General features: G+C 37.1%; 1 protein-coding gene and 1 non-coding gene across 2 annotated transcripts in view; one reads left to right on the top strand and one right to left on the bottom strand.

Annotated features, from left to right (window-relative positions):
* Positions 1-25,604, top strand: part of ZFPM2 (zinc finger protein, FOG family member 2) — a 415,496-nt gene that overhangs the window by 290,161 nt on the left and 99,731 nt on the right. The window lies entirely within an intron of this gene.
* Positions 19,030-19,102, bottom strand: TRNAS-GGA (transfer RNA serine (anticodon GGA)). The gene has a single exon. It is a non-coding gene; the product is annotated as a tRNA-Ser (tRNA).

Genomic DNA, 25,604 nt, shown 5'->3' with positions numbered 1-25,604 from the left:
ATTATGAAGTATTTATAAACATGCATTGGGTGAGAAAAAATAATTTCAGCATTATACTACCATTTGAATCTCTTTTCTAAATGATTTATATTTTATGGTTTTTAAAGAATTAAAGTAATATAAATTTGTTTGAGTAAAAGTGTTATTAACTAGAAACATTGTTCAACAATTTTCTGCAACAGTAGAAGTGTTCTATTCTGCATGTCCAACATGGTAACCACTGGCACTATGTTAACTGGTCACTTGACATGTCGCTAATGAGATTAAGGAACTCAATTGTTAATTTTAATTAATTTAAATTCAGTTAGCCACACGTGATTAGTGGCTTTCATATTAGCACAAACTTCTATCAAGTTAGTTTATTAAACAAATAAGTAAAATAGAAACATTTTGGATGGTAAGAGGTATCATGTAGAAAAATAAAGCCAGGAAGGAGACCACACTGTCCTCATGAAACTTATTTAAACTTTTTATGTCCTGATTTATTGTGCACCTGTAGGTTCTTACCTGTGTTCCATTTTCAATCATAAAGTATTTCCTGCTCAAAAAAGGTTTTCTTTTTCTTAATCACAAGTGATACTTTTATGACAAACTTATGAAGAACAAATGATGTTTTTTTTCCAACGATGCCTTGGTAGTTTAATCAGTCTTGTGGCAACTTTTCTATCATGTCTTGAAACCTGGAGGAAGGCAGATCGAAAATTTTGCATTCCACTTTTGGAAAGTTGGTTTATACAGTCTGACACAAGATGTAGTTTTTAAAAGCATACATTTGTCACAAGATTGCAAGGACATGATAGATATCTAGAACTGCATCTATTAGAAAAATAAAGAAAGGTTTAATCCAGCACTTTAAGATTCAGTGTTGCCTCAAACCCAACCAGAACAAATTCAGACTTAATGAACTCATCATACTTGAAATAATATAGAAAATTATATTATTTTCAAAGACAGTATACTTTCTAGGCAACTTCATGTGACTATATATTTTTGCAAGTATTAATGTCGAAAAAAAGTTTTGATTTGGAGCTACACTGAAACTCAGACTGGGCCAACTGGGAAACTGGACTGTCATAGTGATGGTGATATTATTATGTGCCTTAAGCTTTACTGGGTTTCTGTAGTTCTGCTCAGAGGTGCTCAAAGCACTTCATGTGTTTTATATCATTTGTCCTCACAACATTCCAATAATGTAGGAAGGGGGCAACCATAATTAAAGATTAGGTGTGTCAGTTTTCCATTGTTGTGGAAACTCATTAAACTGGAACCTATTCAGCCTGCCAGCCAAGACAATTAAGCAGTCATTTCACTTATCAATGTAGCAATTACTTGATTTTCCTGTAACTTCCTCTCCATTTTCTCTCAGACAAATACTGCATCTTCCATAATTTTCATGTTCAATTCTAGTGATAATACTTCTTGGGAACAGTGTTTTGGGACACTTCCTCTTGTGAAATTTCCTTAATGACTCTTCTGTAGCATTCAACTTTTATATTTACATAAAATACTGATGAGAAAAAAATTGTTAATCATATAGGTAATGATTATAAAAAGATTTAGCCTTCTACTTTTTTGCCAAAATATTATCATACCATATATTAATAATTTATAATCAATACCAGTAACTAGGAAAAAATACTTCCTTCAATTGTGTGGCAGAAACTACTGTTTGCTAAAACCATGGTTCCCTTCTTCTTCTTATGCACAAAGCTGGATCAGATTTCCCAGTCTCCTTCTTAGTTGAATGCAGGCAAGCAACTGTTTTTACCAATGGAATGTACACGTGGGCAGTGGGTACTAACCCCAGGCTACTTGCTCCTTCATGTTATTTTTTTCTCTGACTGGCTAAAATCGAGATCAATTCAAGATGTCTTTGGAGGCCACATGGTGAAGACTTTAGCATCTCTCTCAGTCTAGGTCCTTGCGTGGCTTTATGGAGGAAGATCACGTTGGCCCATTCAGTACAGTGAACAAGAAGTCTGTTGGGTTTTAGCCATTTATACGTTTGGGGTCTATTTGTTACAGCAGTTAGCATGTACTAACTATTCTATCATTGTCTTACTACAAAATATAAATATGCAGGAGGAGCTTAATAAGTTAAGGTAGATATATACAACTAATGAAAACATTTATTGAAATAAATCTCATTGATCACCAACTATCAGAAAAGAATAAAAAACTAGGAAGCCAAATGGATTATTTATTAGGTTGAAATTGCCTCAAAATTTGTAAGATGTAAACTTCATAAATAAGACCCATACCTATATGTATAGATAAAATATCTAGTTCTAGTTTTCCCACAGTTTGTGTCCAGTTGATATCAAACCTTACCCAAATATCTTAGTTACCATTTAGGTTTTTGTAGACCCTTATTTTGGAGAGGGCAATGGCACCCCACTCCAGTACTCTTGCCTGGAAAATCCCATGGACAGAGAAGCCTGGTGGGCTGCAGTCCATGGGGTCGCTAGGAGATGGGCACGACTGAGCGACTTCACTTTCACTTTTCACTTTCATGCATTGGAGAAGGAAATGGCAACCCACTCCAGTGTTCTTGTCTGGAGAATCCCAGGGATGGGGGAGCCTGGTGGGCTGCCGTCTCTGGGATCGCACAGAGTTGGACACAACTGAAGCAACTTAGCAGCAGCAGCAGCAGACCCTTATTTGGACTGTATAAATGAAAACAAAAGGTGAAATATGAAAAATAGATATTAAAATCTGAATCAGTGAAATGAGAGCATCAGAAGAGAGCATTCTGAACAGGAAGGAAATTAGAACAAGCTTATAAGTGCCATGTTGAAGTAGAAATATGTGGAAATTTTAGCTGCATGAAAGATGTGACATGTGAGGATCAATCAAGGATTAGAAACATAAAAAGGACACATTATGGAAATGGAGAAGAGAAAGAAATAAAAGGAGAATACATAGTATATCGAATATAAATTTTTAAGCTCTAAAGGCTAGAGAGGGCAAAAAAGAAAATAAAGCTGAGTGAATTAATGTTGGCTAAAAGGAGTAAGTGGAATCAAAAGGAGCTCTAACAGTTATATCAGGTGAAACAGAAACATTAGAAAGAAAGTGGGTCCATAAATAAGCTGAAAAGTGGATGAAATCAATAATGTTGAAATGGTTGAACTACTCAACTTTAAAATGTTTTAACTAAAATAATGAAAGTTATAGAAAATTATTAAGTTATGAAGAGCCTATAAATATGACTAAAGATAAAATTCAATAAAAGAATATTGGAATGAATAAGTAGAAGTTGATCAAGAATTCTGATGATTTGTATCTTGTGGGTCAAAGGGATTTTGCTAATGAATTTATCAGACTCTTGTGGGAGAAGGCAATGGCACCCCACTCCAGTAATCTTGCCTGGAAAATCCCATGGACAAGAGGAGCCTGGTAGGCTGCAGTCCATGGGGTTGCTAAGAGTCAGACATGACTGAGAGACTTCACTTTCACTTTTCACTTTCATGCATTGGAGAAGGAAATGGCAACCCACTCCAGTGCTCTTGCCTGGAGAATCCCAGGGACGGGGAAGCCTGGTGGGCTGCCATCTGTGGGGCACAGAGTCGGACGTGACTGATGCAATGCAGCAGAAGCAGCAGACTCTTGTGACATTTTTTTCCAAGTCGTAGATTATGAAGGACTAGCAAAAGGTACACTATGCAGTCCTAAAAATGTAGAATACTTATATCAATCAGGAAAATTATGACAGCTCATTTTAATCAAGTGAAAAATAATATGAACTAAGCAAATTGTTTTGGGTGGAAAAGATGAAATATTTGATGAGAAAACAGCATAAAATTTGAGCATGACATTTATGTATTCTATAGCTGTTTGTTTGAGCTCTCTGCAGCTCATAGTTTCTTTGTTAAAAATAAATTTAGTTAGTATAGAAAATCATTTGGAGCTCATCAGAACCAAGATGTTAGATTCTTATGTATATAGTCTTCAAGACATATTTTGAATTGACCTTATTTCCTAAGTTCAAGCAATAAACCTAGATCTTCATGAATGTGCAACACTATTCCAATTGTCTATTATGTATATAGCAAATATAAGTTACTCTTAAGAAATATTTTATTAAGCTAAAAACTTTAAAATGGAAAGATTTTTAAAAGAAGCATATGCATAACCAGTTGTTCATCAGTATTAAAATGGGTTCCCTACATGGTGTCTTTGCCCTAACACGTACCACCTCCCATACGCTGACCTTTATCCAGCCTTTGTAAGGGTCTTGCTTTGTTTTGCCCAGAGCTTTTGCACATGCTGTTCACCCTTGTGAAGCAGGTTGGCTAACAATTTCATGCAGGTTTTTCTCTTACCTTGGGTGGAAAAACTTATTGACCAACCCAATACTTCCATCTCCGTCACCATTCACCTTCACTCCCTCCTTGACCCGCATTTCCTGCGCTTCTTCACATCTCAGGCAAAGCATGCCTTTCTCCTGGAAGCCCTCCTGACGATTTCAGCCAGGTCAGTTCACTCTGTGCCTCCTAACATGTATTACATCCAGGCACATATTGTACTTTTTTTTTTTAAGTAAGACATAGATATTGATATCATTGTTGCAATTGAATGGGACCTGAAACTTTAATACATTTTAATCTCAAATGTTGCAGTATTTTTCTGTCTGTTAAGGTTTCTGTATAGATATTTTTACAATATGCTCACCAGTTAAAAGGGCTTCATCGGTTATTGTTGGTATTCAGTTGCTAAGTCATGTCCGACTCTTTGCGACCCTATGAACTGCAGCACGCCAGTCTTTCTTGTCTTTTACCATCTCCCAGAGTCTGCTCAAACTCATGTCCATTTAGTCAGTGATGCCATCCAACCATTGCATCAGTTATTTATCAGTTCAGTTCAGTTCAGTCACTCAGTTGTGTCCAACTCTTTGCGGCCCCATGGACTGCACGCCAGGCTTCCCTGTCCATCACCAACTCCCAGAGCTTGCACACTGAATTCACATAAGCATTGTGACTGATGCCCAGGACATATTATACACAATTCAGTTTTTCTTCATTGATGGAAATAACTGGGTTATTAAGATTTGGTTACTAAGATGTTCATAACAAAGCAGTTCTTTGGCAAACAATTAATCACAGCTCTATCATTATTGCTGGCTAACCAAGTTGAAAACTTGAATCAGAGACATGATTGAGTTGTTATTAGTGGTGGTGGTGATGAGGAAAAGTGAAGATGGTCATTGTGTTGAACACTCTCGTGGGTTCTTTAGCAGAGCATTTTTTAAAATAGTGATTAGATGGAAACTGAATGCACTGTTCTGGTTGGGCTCTTTTTGTCTGTTTATTTGTGTTTTAATTTCAGCATTTCAAGGCATGCATGTAACTGACTAAATTACAACACCAAAGAGACATATTTTCTTTCGTCTTTAATCTGGAAATTTGCGTGCATATTAGGTGGCGCAGCGGGCAGGCTGCCAGTGATCTAGAGGATGAAGGTTGAAAGAAAAAAAAGGTGAAATAGATGATTTGTCCCATCACCTTTGTCTTCCTTAAATTTTCCATCCCCATGCCAGCTAGCAATCTGTAGGTCAACTTGAGATTAGCAGGCAAGAGCACTTCTAAGCTTTCGAAAGTGAAAGTGAAATTTGCTTAATCATGTCCAGCTCATTGCGATCCCATGGACTATTCCCAGACTCCTCTGTCTGTGGGATTTCTCAGGCAAGAACACTGGAGTGGGTAGCCAATTCCCTTCTCCAGGGAATCTTCCCAACCCAGGGATCAAACCTGGGTCTCCTGCATTGCAGGCAGATTGTTTACCCTCTGAGCCACCAGGAAAGCCCACATGCCATCTTCATATCCTTCACTTCGACAGTGCCTAGCTAGTTCACCCTGTAAGACAGTTCTCTCTGTAGGTTTAAGCTTCTTCATCTATAAAGCATAATAAGGCTGATAATAAAAAAAAAAACACAGTTTGCAATTATATGATTGATGCTATACCACGCTAGAGCACTGTGCCAAGTTGATATACCTTATTTAATCCTCAAAATGAATCAGTGCTGTCATTATCCCACTGAACAGTTAAGGAAACAGAGATTAAGCATGGTCACCAGTGACCAGACCTTCAGGGTCTTCAGGTAGCTACCTAGGCCATACCTGGTACCAACCTACTGAGAAGGATACAGGACCAGAACTGTGAGTTCCTGCTCAGCGGGAATCCTTGCAGTTCATTCACCAGTCCAGCCTGTCATCTCTCCATGTGGCAACCCAGGTGCAAGGAGATGAGACGCACCTTGGTCATGTGTGAGAATAGCTCTGAGTCCAAAGCCTCAGGACCCACAGAAACCCATGTCTCTCGTATAATAACTCATGCTTGGCGTTTCCAGAACCATGTCAGTTACAGAGCCCCCAAACTCTGAGAAGCTATAGGCATCAGGAATTAATTATAGTCCTTCCAGCTTAGTTGCAGTTTACCAATCAGGAGTCAATTTTATAATTGGCAATATTAACTGGTAATATAGTTTATATTTCGACTTTTATCAGTTTACCAGAGATCCTATGTGGAGAGTTAAACTCAAGTTTATTTCACATGCGAAGGAGGGAGGTTTTAATCATCTTTTGCCTACAAGTCACTTTCCTAAAGTCACGGAGCTGACAACAGAGGAGCCATTAGTTGACTCCAGTCCAACTCTAGAGTCTCACTTTGCTCACAACGCCACCACTAGGCTAGCTTCCTCAAACATTTGAAGCTGATTCCTATTTCCTTAATTTCTTTGTACTTGCCTACGAATGTCCTTCCCCCTGCTGTTCATAGAGTTGCTTCCATCTCATCATTCAGGGTGGGCTCAAATGTGCCCTCCCCTTTGAACACTCACTTTTTTGGACCATCCTTTCCTTCCCCAGCATTACCTTATCAATTTCTGTTGTATCACAATGTTGTGGTTCCTTGCTAACAGTTCACTCTGAAAATACTGTGTTTGTTTTCTATTTGTTTATTTTCTATTTCTCCTCACAAAGATGTAAATCCCACGAGACTAGGCATTTGAGTTACTCGTTCAGTGCTGTTTCAGTAGTACTGGAAGACTAGTTCCTGGCACATGATGAACACAGAGTGATTGATTGAAAAACAATGCTCCCCCACCTAGCGTATCACATACAACTTTTGTGACTTTCAGAGGAACGTATCCAAACATGTTGTTTATTTAGAAAACGTACAAAAATATGAATTGTAATTCTGCCCAGGCAAGAAACTATAAACTGCTTTTAGGCAAAACATCAAGGCAACAGCTTAATCTTCATTCATTTAAAAACATTTTATTACATGTTGGTTATGTACAAGTCATGCTGTTTTAGGGTCTGTAGTGGATTCCAGAGAAATAAAATCATGAATCGATTATACATTTATCAAATTGCATTTCATGTAATTTTTCACAGTTTTTCTGCACCTGGCGTATAAACAGTTTAATGAATTTTTATACTGCTAGTGTGATCTCAAAAATCAGACCCAAGGAATGAAACAGATTTTTAGAACTTCTATTTCTATTCACTTTTATATCTATATTTTTAAAAGTATTTCTAATTACAAATATATGTTGAGGGGCATGCTGAAATCCTGATGGGGTAAAAAATAGTTTAAAGATCATTGTAATGGAAGATTCAGACACACAACAGGCCCTCAGTATTTTGTTATTATTATGATCAGATTCCTGAAGATGCAATGTGCACAAGTGTGTATTCAGTTAAGTGTATGTTAAATGCTTTAGGAAGGCAGCAGAACACCTTCCATTGGAATATGGATGAAGAAAAGATAACTTCTGCTAATAGAAAGCCAAAAATTTGGAACTGGCATCTTCCTATGAAATATGGATATGGTTTACTGAGGTCCAGACAGGGAGGATGCTCATTCTGGGATCTGTTGGAAGCCTGCTGTGTTCATGCTAAGTCGCATCAGTCGTGTCCGACTCTGCAACCCAGTAGACTGCAGCTCACTATGCTCCTCCGTCCATGGGATTCTCCAGGCAAGAATACTGGAGTGGGTTGCCATGCCCTCCTCCAGGGCATCTTCCCTACCCAGGGATTGAACCCTCATCTCTTATATCTCCTGCATTGACAGGTGGTTCTTTACCACTAGTACCACCTGAAATAGTAAATTGTCCAGTATGGAGGAGGAGGTTTATGAACAGGAGAGTAAAGAAGAACAATGAGAAGAGTTTTAGGGGGTGTGAATACGAGGCTAAAGATTTTTTTTTTTTAGTTTAACAACAAAGAGTACACAGCTAAAGGCGATTTGCACAAAGTAGTGATATTTTCAAAATAATTTTTGAGAAAAAACAATGTTAGCCATGTGCAGGACTGGCTGGAAAATAGAAAGACCAGAAACAGAGGTGCCAGTTAGGCAAATGGCCCTAGGATGACTTGAGAAGGACCTGAACTCTGGTGGATGCCGTGCCCTTCTCTTGTGTTGGAATAAAAACACAAAAGTGGGGATATTAGAGGCAGATGTATTTTATGGATTATATGTTTGCATCATAAAAGTGTGACATAAACATGCAGTTTGGTCAGAAGAAATGTATGCTGGAAAAATAATACTAATCTAGCCGCCAAGTGACAGAACCAGCACATCTTGGATGAGCAATTAAGTCAGTGAAGAAACAGCAAAGCCCTATGGATAGTGGCTTTACTCTGTGAGAGTCAACAAATGTTACATGCATTGGGCAGCTCTTAGCAACTCTGTATGCTTAGGTGTACCAAAGGCTATTTATGACTAAATGCTCATAATAAGATACATTTTTCTGCAAGTGGTGCCACAGAGTTTCTATTTTCTATGCCCCCATTCAGGAGCATTAGAACCTCTGCAAAGTGGTCCTTTTCTAAATTATGTTTTGTCGTTGTTCAGTCACTAAGTCGTGTTAAACTCTTTGTGACCCCATGAACTGCAGCACGGCAGGCTTCCCTGTCCTTCACTATCTCCCTGAGTTTTCTCAAGCTCGTGTCCATTGGGTCGGTGATGCATCCAACCATCTCATCCTCTGTTGCCTCCTTCTCCTTCTGCCCTCAATGTTTCCCAGCATCAAGGTCTTTTATGAGTCAGCTCTTCACATCAGATGGCTAAAGTATTGGAGCTTCACCTTTAGTCCTTCCAGTGAATCAGTTCAGTTCAGTCACTCAGTCGTGTCCGACTCTTTGCGACCCCATGGACTGCAGCACACCAGGCTTCCCTGTCCATCACCAACTCCCAGAGTTTACTCAAACTCATGTCCATTGAGTCGGTGATGCCATCCAACCATCTCATCCTTTGTCATCCCCTTCTCCTCATGCCTTCAATCTTTCCCAGCATCAGGGTCTTTTCAAATGAGTCAGTTCTTCACATCAGGTGGCCAAAATATTGGAGTTTCAGCTTCAGCATCAGTCGTTCCAATGAATATTCAGGGTTAATTTCCTTTAGGATGAACTGGTTTGATCTCCTTGCTGTCCAAGGGACGTTCAAGAGTCTTCTCCAGCAACACAATTTGAAAGCATCAGTTGTTCAGTGCTCAGCCTCCCCTATGGTCCAACTCTTATTCCCATACATGACTACTGTAAAAACCATAGCTTTGGCCATACAGACCTTTGCTGCCGATGTCTCCACTTTTTAATACACTGTCTAGGTTTGTCATAGCTTTTCTTCTAAGGAGTAAGCATCTTTTAACTTTGTGGCTGCAGTCACTGTCTGCGGTGATTTTGGAGCCCAAGAAGAGAAAATCTGTCACTGTTTCTACTCTTTCCCCTTCTATTTGCCATGAAGTTATGGGATGCCATGATCTTTGTTTTTTGAATGTTAAGTTTTAAGCCAGCTTTTCAGTCTTCTCTTTCACCCTCAGCAAGAGGCTCTTTAGCTCTTCTTCACTTTCTGCCATTAGAGTTTTATCATCTGCATATCTGAGGTTGTTTATATTTCTCCTGGCAGTCTTAATTCCAGCCTGTGATTCATTCAGTCCAGCATTTTGCATGATGAACTCTGCATATAAGTTAAATAAGCAAGGGACAATATACAGCCTTGATGTACTCCTTTCCCAAGAGAGGACAGAGGAAGAGGAATTTGTTAATGACACTATTGGTCTAAGGGCTCGACCATTTTTTTTCCTTTGCTCCACTAGAACACATCTCCAACATTTAGTAAAGTATATTTAACAAAGTATAACCTAAAGCAGTGAGATCCAGATGAAACCAATTTACATATAACAAAATATTGAAACTCAAGAATAAATTATATATAATGGTCATAAATCTAGTTTTGTTCTCTATTTTTATCTGAATTCAAATGGTTGACAATATGTTCTCTAAGTAGATATCTATAGCATTTATTTGTTGCCACTAAATGTAACCACAATTTATTTTTAAAATATCTATTAGTTACTTATACAAGATTTTTAAAATCTCAATATTCCTTTTTAGTGAATCAAACACTTTGCTGTTTTTTGAGGTTGAAGAGATAGATGAGGAAGAAAATAAGAAGCATGATAATTTTTCAAGTCTCCACTTAGTAAATGTGGCATAACGTTTTCGAATTGTTCCACCTTTAAAAATGTTGGGCAACTTAGGCTGCATCTTCTTTGTCCATTCCTCTTTGATGGACATTTAAGTTGCATCTACATCAGACACGATTGAGCACACACACACACGTCCTGTCCTGGCTCTTATAAACAGTGTTGCCCTGAACGTGGGGTACGTATATCCTTTCAGATCATGTTTTTCTCCAGATTTATGCCCAGGAGTGGGATTGCAAGGTCATATGGTAGATACATACAATGGAATATTACTCAGGCATCAAAAAGGATGAAATAAGGCCATTTGCAGCAACATGGATGGCCATAGACATTGTCATAGTGAAGTAAGTCAGACAGAGCAGGAGAAATATGGTATGACATCCCTTATATGTGGAGTCTAGAAAGAAATGATTCAAATAAAGTTACTTAAAAAACAGAGACTCACAGACTTAGAGAACAAACTTATGGTTTCTTGGGGGAAAGGTGGGAGCCAGGGATACCCAGGGAGTTTGGGATGGACATGTACACACTGCTGTATTTAAAAATGGATAACCAATAAAAACCTACTATATAGCACATGAGACTCTGCTCAGTGTTATGTGGCAGCCTGAATGGGAGGGGAGTTTAGGGGAGAATGGATACATTATGTGTGTGTGTATATATATATATATATATATATATGTGTGTGTGTGTGTGTGTGTGTGTGTATGTATATGGATATATATATATATATTATATATATGTATGTATGGCTGAGTCCCTTCACTGTTCACCTGAAACTATCACAACATTGTCTATACCTCAATACAAAATAAAAAGTTTAAAAAATAAAAATATTGGGCAACTTATTTTAGTTCCTAAAGACTCACATCTCCCATGTGTAATTTGAAAATTATAATAGCAACTCCTTTATAAGTGTTGTATGAAAATTAAATGAAATATTTCCATTCTTATTACAGTGCTTGATAGTTGAAGAAGATTCAATCCATGTTTAGTATTACCAATAATATTTCTTGGAGACTTACATCTCCTGTCTGTAATATGAAAATTATAATAGCAACTCTTTTATAAATGTTGTATGAAAATTAAATGAAATATTTCATGTAAAGTTCTTATCATAGTGCTTGATAGTTGATGAATTTTCAATCAGTGTTTGGTATTACCCATAATATTTCTGAGCCTGTGATTAAAATTACTCAGTGCCTTTCGGTCTCCCTTTCATTATAGTTAAATGAATTAAATAATTTTACCAAGTAATATGATTTAATTTCTGTTGGAGAAGTTGAACTTAACTCCAATAGATTAATATGAAATTATAATTTTATAAAAATATAGTTTATAAAAAATATTTCCCTATATCCTTGAGCTCAGAACAAATTCTAAATATCTATATTTATAAGTGGTATTCTGTCATATTAATAGTAATGACAAAGTATCTAACTTTTACTGAGGATTAACTTTGAATCGGGAAAGCCAAATGGATCATTTGTATTATATCTCATTTAGTTGCTAAGACAGTCCTCCAAAAGAGACATTTTTATCGCTACTTAACCCATGAGGAACCTGTCTGAGTGGAATCAGAATTTGAATCCAGATCTGTCTGTATTCACAGGATCAGCTGTGGATAGAGCTGAATCATTAGCTGTATTGTCATATTTTGTAAACTTAATGTGGCCAGGTCATTAAAACAGATGATAGGATAATGTTTTAAAGAATGAAGATTCCTATTATTCCTCTATCTTCTATTTCCCTTTAATGTTTTAGATTGAATTAATATTTTTTAAGAAAATATGTAATTGTGGGTGCTGATCTGGAGAGGAAGGGAAATTATAGGGACAAGAATCTCTCCACAGAAAAGAACTGTGTGTGTACACATGTGCTCAGTCATGTCTGGCTCCTTGTGACCCCATGGACTGTAGCCTGCCAGGTTCCTCTGTCCATGGGATTTTCCAGGCAAGAATGCCGGAGTGGGCTGTCATTTCCTTCTCCAGGGGATCTTCCCTATCCAGGGATCAAACCTGTATCTCCTGTGACTCCTGCATTGGCAGGCAGATTATCACTGAGCCACTGGGGAAGCCTTCCATGAATAAGGTTCAGTCTATATTACACCAGAATATCTGAGTCAGGCAAGAGTGACTAATATTTTGTTGTCTCCAGAATCGGTTTTTAAACTTAACTCATCTTCTTTTTGCTTAACTGATGGAAATCAACTAATTAAATAGTAAGCATCAGGAAAACAATAGTAGCCTCGTTTGGAGGTTGATGTTTAGAGTTGAGTTACATCTGGATGTTTATGGGAGTTGGATTTCCTTTTCTCACATTTCAATGTCTTAAGCTTACATATCAACCACACTTGATGAAATCTGAGTGACTCACATATGATGAGAATGAGCCATCAATCAAAGCCATAATTGAAAGGTGCTTAAGACATTATTTCTGCTGGCTTGATTTCAGAGAGCTCAAAGGTGATGTGTAGAAAATAAGTTCCTGGACTAGAAATATATAGCATACATTTATACCTTTAAGTCATCTCTGCACTGAAATTAGGTTATTTCCCATTTTTTGTTCTCTTTTCTGAATATGAATGTTTCCACTATGGAAATAAAAAGAATTCCTCACATAAAATAATTAGGAATTGAAATGAAGAAATAATCTTAAAAAATGTGATTTTCTTTCCTGCTGGAGAAACCTTAGTTTACTTTTCATCTTTAATTCAAAGGCCTAGATTATATTTTTCCCACTTTATTTCTGCTAATATATGACTCTTGTTATTAATAGACCAGTTAGGTTTCATCTTTCCTGGTTCGATGCTAATAGCTGTGAACATAAGGCAAACATAGATCTACCCTTCTTTATAAGAGCCTTGCTGAACACAATGAGTAGATTAGGATCCTCTAGGTCTGTCACCTTTGATCTTTGCTATGCACCATGCTGGGGTGCACAGTGGAGACACAGGAGGTATGGAGCTGTCTTAGGTCATGTCTGGAGCAGTGAGGAGGAGCGGTTGCCTAAGTCAGTAAACCTGTAAGAAAACCTATTTTATTTTTACATGACCATGAGCAATCTCCTTCCTTAATCCCCTACCTCTGATCCCTGCATGGTAAGTCAAGACTCACCAACATGGACATTCAACAGAAATTTTAAGCATTTTCATTTTCTATAATAATATAATTTTCTAGTTTGAAAGTGAAAATCTTGACCAGGAGACAACTTTTTCTGAACATTCACCTGTAGACTCACTTCCATTCATTTGCCACTAAATTTATTAAAGATTAGAGTCACTTGTATACTAGCTAGTGTTCCTTCACCAAACATATGCATTAAAAAACCAATAGCATTTACTTAGCTGCCTCTTTTTTTGAGTCCTCCTTCATTATCAGAAAATACAAATATATTTGTATTCCACTCTAACTTGATAACATTCTTGGAAAGACAATTTAACATTATATTCTTTTAAACTTCATTTCATTTTATTGATAAGCAATAAGTAACAACATCATTTCAAGCAATTTCTGCATGTAGTTTTGAACCAGTCTTAGTTTGAAACATGATAAAAATCCATCAGCCCAATATGTGCTTTATGAATATTAATTAAACTCTCAAACTTTTCATCTCTAGTCAAGTCTCCAAAATGATTCAGGTTTTAGATATCAGCACGGCCTTTTTCTCAGGTTAACTGCATGAGGAATCTACTTGAATTTGTGTGGCTGGTTTCCGGAAATTCACCTTAGTCAATCACATACACTGGTAATTTTTTATAGGCTTATTGTTCTAGTTAATGATCTAGCTCACCTGAATCTGTTTGGAGAGTGCTATATCTACAAAACGGGTAAATACATTGGGACAGAGATGACCTATGATGATCTGACAGTTAATTAATTGGTTACCAAAAATCTGATGACTCAAAATTAGAATGAAGAAATTAAACCATGTATATATCCAGTTTTTACATCAGCAAACAACTTTTGGATCTGAAATTGTCTGCTTCCTTTTCAGTGAACACACGGTTATCTGCTAATCTGACAAATGTACTGGATAATCTGAGTCTATAAGATAGAACCTGCTTCATGTAATTTAAAAGATGCAATCTTACAGTGACACTTTCTAGTCCCACTTATGTCTCACCTACCTCCCAAATTTGAAATACACAGACCATAATAAAGATTAGAGTGAGCTCTTAATCTTAATTATACATTTTACAGTATTATGAATGCTGAAAGATTACTTCCAATGTTTGGTATAATCTTACAGGGTGCAGATGTGGTTCCCTTTGGTACATGCCATCTCTCCCGAACTAACAATTTCCATAATGCTGTCACATTCTGCATAGGAAGCAGATTTACAGATAGGTAATCCATGTAAGGTATTTTAAAGACAGCTTATTAAAGGATTGAGGCCTGCTGTTAAATTACATATGCTTTCAATCGCTATGAGGAGCAAACAGCATCAAGAAATGTAGTAATTTAGCTAGGCCAGAGAAAGACATATTTAAAGTTTGATGAGATATCCTTTAAACTTTTGCTTCAAGCTCTTTTTAGGTTTGTATTTACTCCATTACAATTCTGTTATTTCATGCTATATAATGTAATTTTTCTAGTAACCCTAGAGTTTGCATATTAAGAATTAGATGTATTTTTCTTAACATTTATATTCTGACTTCATGATTTTAAAAATTGTCTTTTTACTTAATAGTGGCTCAGATTACTTCAGAGTAGCGACCCAGACTTCATGTGCTTTAACATTTTAAAATGTGAATGGCTAAAGTAATTTCAGACTAATTTTAGACTACATAATTTTATCTACTGCTGAGAGCTAGATTAAGAACTGTCTTGAAGAATGTCTCATCTTAGTCTCTGATAGTTCTGAGTTTTTATTTTATCTTCAAACAAGAAGGGGAAGATTAATCTGGTCCTAAATTTATTTTCAAATATGAGTCACATTCTTTGCTGGACCATGATGCAGTCTGAAAACAGGATTTTCTCTTGTATTTCCTTGGTGTGTTTTACACAATGCCTAACTTACAGTCTCAGTTATTGACCTGGCTTGAATTGAAACCATTTCTAAATACCTTTGAGTATGAATTCTACCTTTCCCTTGATCATGATCCAGGGTATCCTTGCCAAGTTTTCATTCAGTAATCTGTTCTTGATTCCTATGTTTCTTGTATTCTAAGCCAGTGGCTCTCAAAGGAAGAGAGATATTAGGGAAGGTGACGGGGGAGGAGGTGGAAGAGGTGTTGACCATAAATACATTTGATGGATGCCATTTGGGATTTCAAATTTTATATAAACACCTTTAAAGCTCCATGATACCTTATATCAAATAAATCTCCTTTCAGTTACTTAAATCCATGGGTCATTTGTTATGAGAAATAATATTAGAAATTTTATTATTATGTCCTAGACAACAGAAAAGCCAGCGCTATAATCAGTATAAAATGGAATACTCCCAAACTGGAAAATCTTGGTTTAGCTTTTGATAACTTTTACCTATATTATGGATAAAGTTCATAGATTATACAAAAACTAAAACAAAAAGCTGTTTGAGGAACTGAGTTATAAAGGAAAAACCAAATAGTTCCTTGACCATCCTTACTATATAGTAAAAAGAATAAAAATCATATGACTCTTATTTTCACTAGATTATAGAGCTTCAGTTTCAATATTGCTTCTATAACATGTACATTAATATTTTTATTTAAAATATCTTTTCCATCAAGAGTATTTTTACTTTATTCTATACCCCATGTAATCAAAATTGGTTCCATATTCTTTTCTCCTTGTCAGAGTTTTTTGAGGGCCTGGAGGAGGTGGGCAAGATGGTATTTTAATACATTGATCTAAGCCAAGGGATTTTAGGGCTATGCAAGTAAAAATGAACCCATAAGTTATTTAAAAGAGAAGTGCAGTTTAATTTACCTAATGTCAAACATAAGCAATATTAAATCTATTTGGATTTAATTGCAAATTTCAGTCTTTCTATAAGGTGTAATTATCTGAACATCTTGCCATTAAAATTGACTGTGAGTGAATTTTGACATATTCACTTTCCTTTGTAATAAATGAAAGGTAATATTTTTATTTTGAAATATTTATAGTGTAAATTACCAAAATGGTATTTCTCTTCTATTCTAATAAATCTGTTTTTACATAAGTGCTAGAGGTTAATGGCTAGATTTTAAATTGCTTTCCATTTTGATAATAAGTGGATTTCCAAGAGAGATGATTTTATTAAGGAGATTTTACTCACTCTGATTCCCTCTTTATAAGAGAATAGTTCATATTTGCACAAACTCATATGTAAAGTATGAAGCTTAATCAGTATTTTTCTAAACATATAGTTATGAATATTATTTTGAAAGGATTTTCTCTTTCTTAATAATGTGGTTCTTTAGTTAAACCTCTATTTTTAAATATATCATTTTTTTCTTTCTACAAATATTAGGTGTTTTTCTTCATATTCATTTAATACCTCTCAAAAGTGAATAATGGCAGTGATTCCACTGAAAATTAACTTTGAATTAATGCACTGTAACTGTGATCAAATATTGATCAGTTTTCTTTATTTTGTGCATGGTTGCAAAGTGAGAAATATAATGCAAACCCTCACATAATTAATTCCATTACATTGAAAAAATTAAACTAGTTCCACAAAGGCATAAAATAAAAATACCAACACCTGATATTCTGTGAGTGTTATTTATTATTGTCCTATATTAATTTTATTACTGTTTATGATAAATATTTTAAAAAAGCAATAACTTTAGTTATTTTTGAAGGGTCTACTAAATTCAGAATTATTATTGAAAAATGGAATGTAAATACTTAGATCTTTGATAACAAAGTAATTAAAATGTATGGTTTTGCCTACTGTATAATAAGGGCTTATATTTGATCAACCATAAAAGTTATTTAATCATTTTAACCTTGGAATACTACCCCACGAAACACTACTTAATGGAAGTTAGCTGAGACGCATTAGAGTATCAAAACATCGGTTCTGCAAAGCAAGAAGGCCTGGAAAATTCAAGCCCGGCTTATTCTGACATAATACTACAGTAGGTTGCATAGCAACCAGTGGCTGTGGATTTTGAAGTTACTTTATCCGCCTTCAATGAAGAAAGATTTAGCCTGAATTGATTTTAGTAATTTCAGAATTAATCAGGTATTCAGAAATTATTTTAACAGACATTTTCTATATTTCTACAATTTGGAAATACATATATACATGTCTGGTTCACAAAATAGCACCTTACTGGCTTCCTAGTTATTTTGATTAATGATATGTATTAGACACCTGCTAATAGATTTGTTACATCCTGTAACTTATGTAAAAGCTGCTTATTGTCTAGAATTTCAATGCAGCTGACTTTTAAATGATTTCTTATTGCCCTCATCACTTTCAGTTCTGATATGATACCACTGTCTACATGTTTCACTTTATATTTTATTGTTATATCCTGCCATTTCCTTACATGGTCCTTTCTTATAGTAAATAGTGATTTCCTTTTGGTGTTGTTTTGTTGTTAGGGATAGTTAAATGAGAATGAAGTTTACTTAATCAAGCACGTTTTTAAAGTTTTTATTGGTATTCAGTTGATTCACAATGTCATGCCAGCCTCAGGTGTACAACAAAGTAAGTCAGCCATACACACACACACACACACACACTCACATATATACTTACATTCTCCTCCACCATAGGTTACCACAAGATACTGAGCACAGCCCCCTGCACCACTCAGCACGTCAATGTTGGCATCTCCTGCACACACAGCAGTGTGTATATTCTAACTCCAGACTCCCAGTCCATCCCTCCCAGGCGCCAGCAACCACGAGTTTGCTTTTTATGTCTTGGGTCTACTTCTGTTTTGTAAATAAGTTCATTTGTAGCCTTTTTTTTTTTTTTTGTAAAGATTCCACATATAAACGATGCCCTGTGGTATTTGCCTTTCTCTGGCTTACTTCAGTTGGTATGATAATCTCTAATTCCATCTAAATAAACCACATTTCAGATTGAATAGGGAAATAGAAAGTATTTCTCATTTCTGCATTTTGTTTTTCCTAGTTTTAGCCGGGAATGAAAGAAGAAAAACAGCAGAAGAGTTGGCTATAACTAATGCTTGAAGTATATTTTTAGACATTTAACAAGCAGAAGTCACATTGTTAGGATTTTCTATTTGGCAAAAGATAGAAAATTCTGAAATGATATTATGAAATCAGTTCAGCTGACATTTCTTTGATTTAGTGGAGCTTCCCCAAACATTTGATCTATTATGTGAAATTTCTTACTTTTTGTTTACTCTTTCTATCTGCTGTTAATGGGTGAGTTAAGCTAGAGCTATTCTAAAAGTATAATATAATCCTCTCTTTGAATAATTTAGGCTAAAAGTAAACTTAACTACTTTATGTAAAGTGAAATCGCTCAGTCGTGTCCGACTCTTTGCGACCCCATGGACTGTAGCCTTCAGGGCTTCTCCCTCCGTGGGATTCTCCAGGCAAGAGTACTGGAGTGGGTTGCCATTTCCTTCTCCAGGGGATCTTCCCGACTCAGGGATCGAACCCGGGTCTCCTGCATTCCAGGCAGACGCTTTAACCTCTGAGCCACCAGGGATCTGAGTCACCAAGATTATGTAAAGTAATATTACATAATTAATCTAAAATTTTAAAAAAGTACTTGAATCACAGTGGCCAAAACAGTCAAATAAATATGCTAAGCAAAAGGTGGTATGTACCATGCCAACATCAAATATATGATCAGTGTCACATGTAAACAGCAGTGAAATGGTGGTTAAAACATGCATCATTTAGTGGTGTAAAATATATGTCTACAAGTTTGTTCTTCAGGGATGTGTGAATAGTATCTGAAAACATAGTCTTCATGGTGGCGATTGTAGAGTTTTTACAATGAAGAATTGTGTCAACCAAAAATTGCAGTTATTTTTTAAAGAGAAGTGTATTTTTTGAGCCAGAAGTATTTTTGTTAAAGGATAAACAGAAATCACCAGTCAGACATTCCAGGTTTGAATTACTTTCACTACAGCAGTCTCTACATCTTTTCTAGACTTTAGTTTTAATTCTGATTCACTCATTTTATAATCAACAGTCTCAGATAAAATGTAACATAATTAAAACATCTTGGATTGTGTGACATTTCACAAATAAATTCCACACAGAATTGGTTATCAAATCACAGCTGTAGTATGAATAAATCAGTCCTACAATGTTGTTCATTATTTGACAGGAAGTGTCTGCTCAGCTTCTTAAAGGGCTGTTTCTATTTGTTTGTTTTGTGTTTGCTTTTTTGTTTTATTTTGAAGAACAAGCAAGTTTCCATCTCTCTGCATTTTCTGTGCAATAATTTTAAGAGATGGATTTCAACAAGTAATAGCTAAAGCACTAGTCATAATACATAACTGCAGCATGTGTTAAGTCTTCCCACAAGAATAGTTATCACCTGTATTATAGGGAGGTTGATCTTGGTTATCAAATACAAGCAAAAAGTATTTCAAAAATCACAGATTCTGATGCTGCAGTGTGAGTTGGAGTGGTACCAACAGTGTAGTGTTAATAGTAGTGATTTGGGATAGATTTTCCACATCTATCTTTTCCAAGCCATGTTTCAGTGCAATTTTTTTGTTTGCAGCTTTTTCCTCTCAGATATAAAGATCAGAGCTTTTCTTGGGAGGATGTTTTTAAAGGGAAATAAGGTGCCTTAATGAGAAAAATATCTCCTTGTCTTGCACTGGAAGTCAGGTGTTTCAGTGTGGTCCATGAAGGAGTTGATCGCTCACCCCTTGGCCCCAGAAGGGTTCACATATGTACAGGGTGCTTGGGGATCCACATCAGTTCCCCCACCTATTTGTCCTGACGCTGGAAAAATTCAGGTCATGAATTTGAGAACAGCCTTGTATTTTGGCTTTGTGCCTTGCTCTCTCTTCTGACAACCAGGTCAGCAGCAGGAGAATAGAAAGCGAAGGTAGCTCTCTTGCTTTTTGTTTCTCTTTGACATAGTTGAGCCAAAAAGAACAAATGTTAGAACAGAAGGTTAGGACAGGCAGGACTCACAAGAAACCTAGTATTATCTAAAATAATTATTCCAGCTCTGTAACATTTCTCCAAAGGGAAAACAAGCAAACAACAACCAAATGAATACTGAAAGAATGGGTAATACTGGGACTTCACTTTATCCCCCAAATAACTTACATTCTGTTGAAATGGTATTAGAACCAACTTTTAGCCTAATGCTAAGCGCTAATGAGAATGGAATACATAGAGGGAAAGCTGTCCACTTCAGATCAGAAAAAAGAAAAAAAAAACAGTGTTATTCAGAAATACTAGGACGTGTATTCCTCATGTTTCCCAGGTTTTGCAGTAGGCACTAGAAGATGAGTCAATTATTCTGAGGGCAAAACAGATAAGGTTTGATTAGTGGGCAAATGGCATGTAAACGAATAAGTAAATGGGAAGAGTCATATTTAAATTTTATTGGTGACTTTTATTAATGCATAGAAGGGGATAACATTGAAATTAACAGTGGGCAGATAAATATGAAAATACAAATTACAGTGGAACATGTTGGGGAGGAAATTGGTATAGAAACCAAGGGGAGAGGGGAGTAACTGTTTAGAAGGATTTCGTGTTGTGTCGATTCTGCGACTGTAGCCCACCAGGCTCCTCTGTCTATGGAATTTTCTAGGCAGGAATACTGGAGTGAGTTGCCATTTCCTTCTCCAGGGAAGATTTTTCAGGGGATCTTCCAGACCCAGGGATCAAACCCGCATCTCTTAAGCCTTCTGCATTGGCAGGCAGATTCTTTACCACTACGGCAGCTGGGAAGCCCCTAGGATTTGGCAGTGGTTAAATAAAGAGCATTTGCTAGATGTAGATGGCAGGGAAGGACATTCCAGGTACAAAGACACAGAGTTTTATATGGTCCTTCAGAAGCTCAGTTTGTGTGTGGCAAAGGAAGAGAGTGTGTGATACAGATTAACATGTTGGAGAAATACACTATACACAGATGCAGATGGCCCTTCATTACAAATCCTGAAAATCTGGACATTTTTCTCCACAGTTTTAACCTAGTTTTACTTTAAAATATGGGTTAACAAAACCTTACAATTTAAGCATTGCACTCATTTCACATGCTAGCAAGGTCATGCTCAAAATCCTTCAAGCGAGGCTTCAACAGTACATGAACTGAGAACTTCCAGAGTTCAAGCTGGGTTTAGAAAAGGCAGAGGAACCAGAGATCAAATTGCCAACATCTCTTGGACCATATGAAAACCAAGAGAAATAGAGAAAAACATCTGCTTCATAGCCTATGCTAAAGCCTTTGACTGTGTGGATCACACAAATTGTGGAAAATTCTTCAGTTCAGTTCAGTTCAGTTGCTCAGTCGTGTCCGACTCTAAAAAGATGGAAATGCCAGACCACCTTACCAGCCTCCTTTGAAACCCGTATGCAGGTCAAAAAGCAACAGTTAGAACTAGACATGGAACAATGGACTGGTTCCAAATTGGGAAATGAGTACGTCAAGGCTGTATGTTGTCACCCTGCTTATTCAACTTCTATGCTGAGTATATCATGCAAAATGCTGGGCTGGATAAAGCACAAGCTAGAATCAAGAATTCTGGGAGAAATATCAATAACCTCAGATATGCAGATGACACCAGCCTTATGGCAGAAAGTGAAGAGGAACTCAAGAGGCCCTTGATGAAGGTAAAATAGGAAAGTGAAAAAGCTGGCTTAAAACTCAACATTCAAAAAAGTAAGATCATGGCATCTGGTCCCATCACTGCATGGCAAGTAGATGGGGAAACAATGGAAAAAGTGACAGACTTTATTTTGGGGGGCTCCAAAATCACTGCAGATGGTGACTGTAGGCATGAAATTAAAAGACACTTGCTCCTTGGAAGAACAGCTATGACAAACCTAGACAGCATATGAAAAAGCAGAGACATTACTTTGCTGACAAAGGTCTGCATAGTCGAAGCTTATGTTTTTTCCAGTAGTCATGTGTGGATCTAAGAGTTGGAACATAAAGAAGGCTGAATACCAAAGAATTGATGTTTTTGAACTGTGGTGTTGGAGAAGACTCTTGAGAGTCCCTTGGACTGCAAGGATATCAAACCAGTCAATCCTAAGGAAATCAGTTCTGAATATTCATTGGAATGACTGATGCTGAAGCTCCAGTGCTATGGCCACCTGGTGCGAAGAACCAGCTCATTTGAAAAGGCCCTGATGCTGGGAAAGACTGAAGGCAAGAGGAGAAGGGGACGACAGAGGATGAGATGGTTGGATGGCATCACCGACTCAATGGACATGAGTTTGAGCAAGCTCTGGGAGATGGTGAAGGACAGGGGATCCTAGAATGCTGGAGTCCATGGGGTCACAAAGAGTCGGACACGACTGAACGACTGAACAATAACAAATATTTTCAATTATACAGCCCAGTTCTAAAGCTAATGAAGATCCTAAAATTGTTTGTTGAATTGGTTTTACATGGGTTCTACACCACTAGAAAATTGGCAGAAATAAACCTGTGCATATTGACTCTTAGTCCACCAGGCTCCTCTGTCCATGGAGTTCTCCAGGCAAGAATCCGTTTCTCCAGGGGATCTTCTCAACCCAGGGATCAAACCCAGGTCTCCCGCATTGTAGGCAGATTCTTTACCATCCGAGCCACCAGGGAAACACATACATATATTTGGATTACATTATATCCACAAGAATTATAGGAACTATCTTTTCTAAGGGCTTCCTTGGTGGCCCAGTAGTAAAGAATCCACCTGCCTATGCAGGACATGCGGGTTCAATCCCTGGATCAGGAAGATCGCCTGGAGGAGGGAATGGCTACCTGCTCCAGTATTCTTGGCTGGAGATTTCCATGGACAGGAGAGCCTGACAGGCTACAACCCATGGGGTCACAGAGTTAGACGTGAGTGAGCAACTGAGCACACATCTTTTCTAAATTCTGAATATGTCAGGAAATTGGATGCAGCTTAACGGACATAAAGGATATTTGAAATGTCATGTGCTCTAGGGTTCTAACATGATTGATATGATATCTTACATTTGAAATCCATGGTTCCATCCATGCTCTAAGGATGCAGAATTAATTAAGTTATATCATGTTAATTACATAACTGCCTTCTCCTTTCATACTTCTACCTGCGCCAAGGTGAACACATCCCAGTATCCTTAGGAAAGAACATGATTAGAATACGTTGGCAGTTCAAGCTGGCCAAGTTTAGCTTGCTAGAGAGGAAATAGGTAGCTGGTGTGTTGCATTTAATTATGGAAGGCTGCAGGATTCCAATGACATATTTACCTCATTTACCTAGATGATATTCTAATATTTATTGGGTCATTTGAGAAACATCTGCAATACTTAGATAAGATGTGCTGTCTCATCTGGGAAAGTGGGCTACAATTCAACTCTACAAGGCTCTGCACTCCTTGTATGAATCCCACTTTATCTTCTGATGAGGTCTCCCCCTTGACCATTTAGCCCACTGGTTAGCACGTAAAACTGGGGCGGCTCGGGTTGTACGTTGGATTCTCCTGAGAGCCAGTGGTCTCTCCACAGTGACGCGTGGCTGCAGCCGTTTACCACAGGCGACCTGGTCCAATGGAGGACAAATGACAGGATCAAATGATCACGGATGAGAAAGTGTTTCTGAACTCTAAGCCAGTATTCAATTAAGAGATTACATTTTAATCATGATAATAATATTGGAGAGCTAGTCCAAGCATGTTGCCATATTAAATCAGTATAATTACCTGTTTATGTGTTTTCCAAACTGATACATTCTGAATCTAAAATTAATAAATTATATGAAGATATTTAAGTCAGTGCCATACATATTTGGAGACATCATAAATTTTTAGTAGGAAATTGAATGAAAACATTATGTTTGTGCAACATACAAAGAAGATTAGGATTATTTTATGTGTACAAAGTAAATTAGTAACTATAATAAGGTATCAATCTGTAGCATATGATATCTACATTTTATATGAAGTCTCTTATTTCTGTTGGCATTTGCAAGGACAAACAAATAGCACGTCTTCCCCCCTTTCCTTTTGAGAGGCAGATGTGGCATTTGTCAGAAGAAAACCAGAATAGCTGTTTTAATGCGATTGCATGATTGAAGATCATGGTGGGGTGTGTTAGCCAATCGGGCTGCCTCAGAATGCATCCAAGACTTAGGTGGATTTACCCTTGGAACTACAGGAAGCACTGAAAAACTGCTGATCATCCTGGGCATGAAGGGGCCCTGGAGGTCTGCTCTCTGAGGGCCAGCTGGCTCTCAAGAGAAGGAAGAATGGGAGTGGGAGAACCCAGTTTCTCATCTGAAATTCACCAGAGAAGTCACTTTTTTCCCCTTGGGGAGCAATAAGGGGTAAAGAACCTGCCTACCAGTGCAGAAGACACAGGAGACTCAAGTTCAATCCCTTGGCCGGGAAGATCTGCTGGAGAAGGGAATGGTAACCTACTCCAATATTCTTGTGTGGGCAATCCCATGGATCAGGGACAGGAGCCTGGGAGGCTATAGTCCATGGGGATACAAAGAGTCGGACATGACTAAACATGAACCACATATGGACATGCAGGACTGTTTTCCTGTTAGATACCCCTTTCATCAGAATGTGAAATAAGTGACCTCAAATCTAGTGACTAATTACTTTACATGCAGTGTTCACCTTTGTATGCACCATTCAGGTCATGTGTTACCTTAACACGTATCGCTTCACTTAATCTTCAGAAATCCTGTGTGTATGTGTGTGTGTGTGAGTGTGCATGTGTAGTTATCTCCCATTTTATTCACTGCGGTGGCTAAATCAAATAACTTAATTAAATGTTCAAAATATTAAGCATTCTGGCCCAGATAAGAGACAAAGGCAAAGCCGAGACATAGAAGTCCAGTGACCAACTGGTATGCTGCCCTCAAAAATTCTAAAAGGTTTCCAATCTAAGCATACATAGAAATTCTGAAAAGTTTAAATCCCTGAGAAAGGTGTATTTGGCAACTTCAAGATTATTAATAATGCCTAAAACACACAAATCAGAATCAATGCATAAAGTATATAACAGTAAAATGAAGACTATT

The sequence above is a fragment of the Budorcas taxicolor genome, chromosome 14 (genome assembly GCF_023091745.1).
Source record: "Budorcas taxicolor isolate Tak-1 chromosome 14, Takin1.1, whole genome shotgun sequence".
Lineage (NCBI taxonomy): Eukaryota > Metazoa > Chordata > Mammalia > Artiodactyla > Bovidae > Budorcas > Budorcas taxicolor.
The sequence above is the reverse complement of the archived record's forward strand: the minus strand, read 5'-3'. Positions and strand labels throughout refer to the sequence as shown.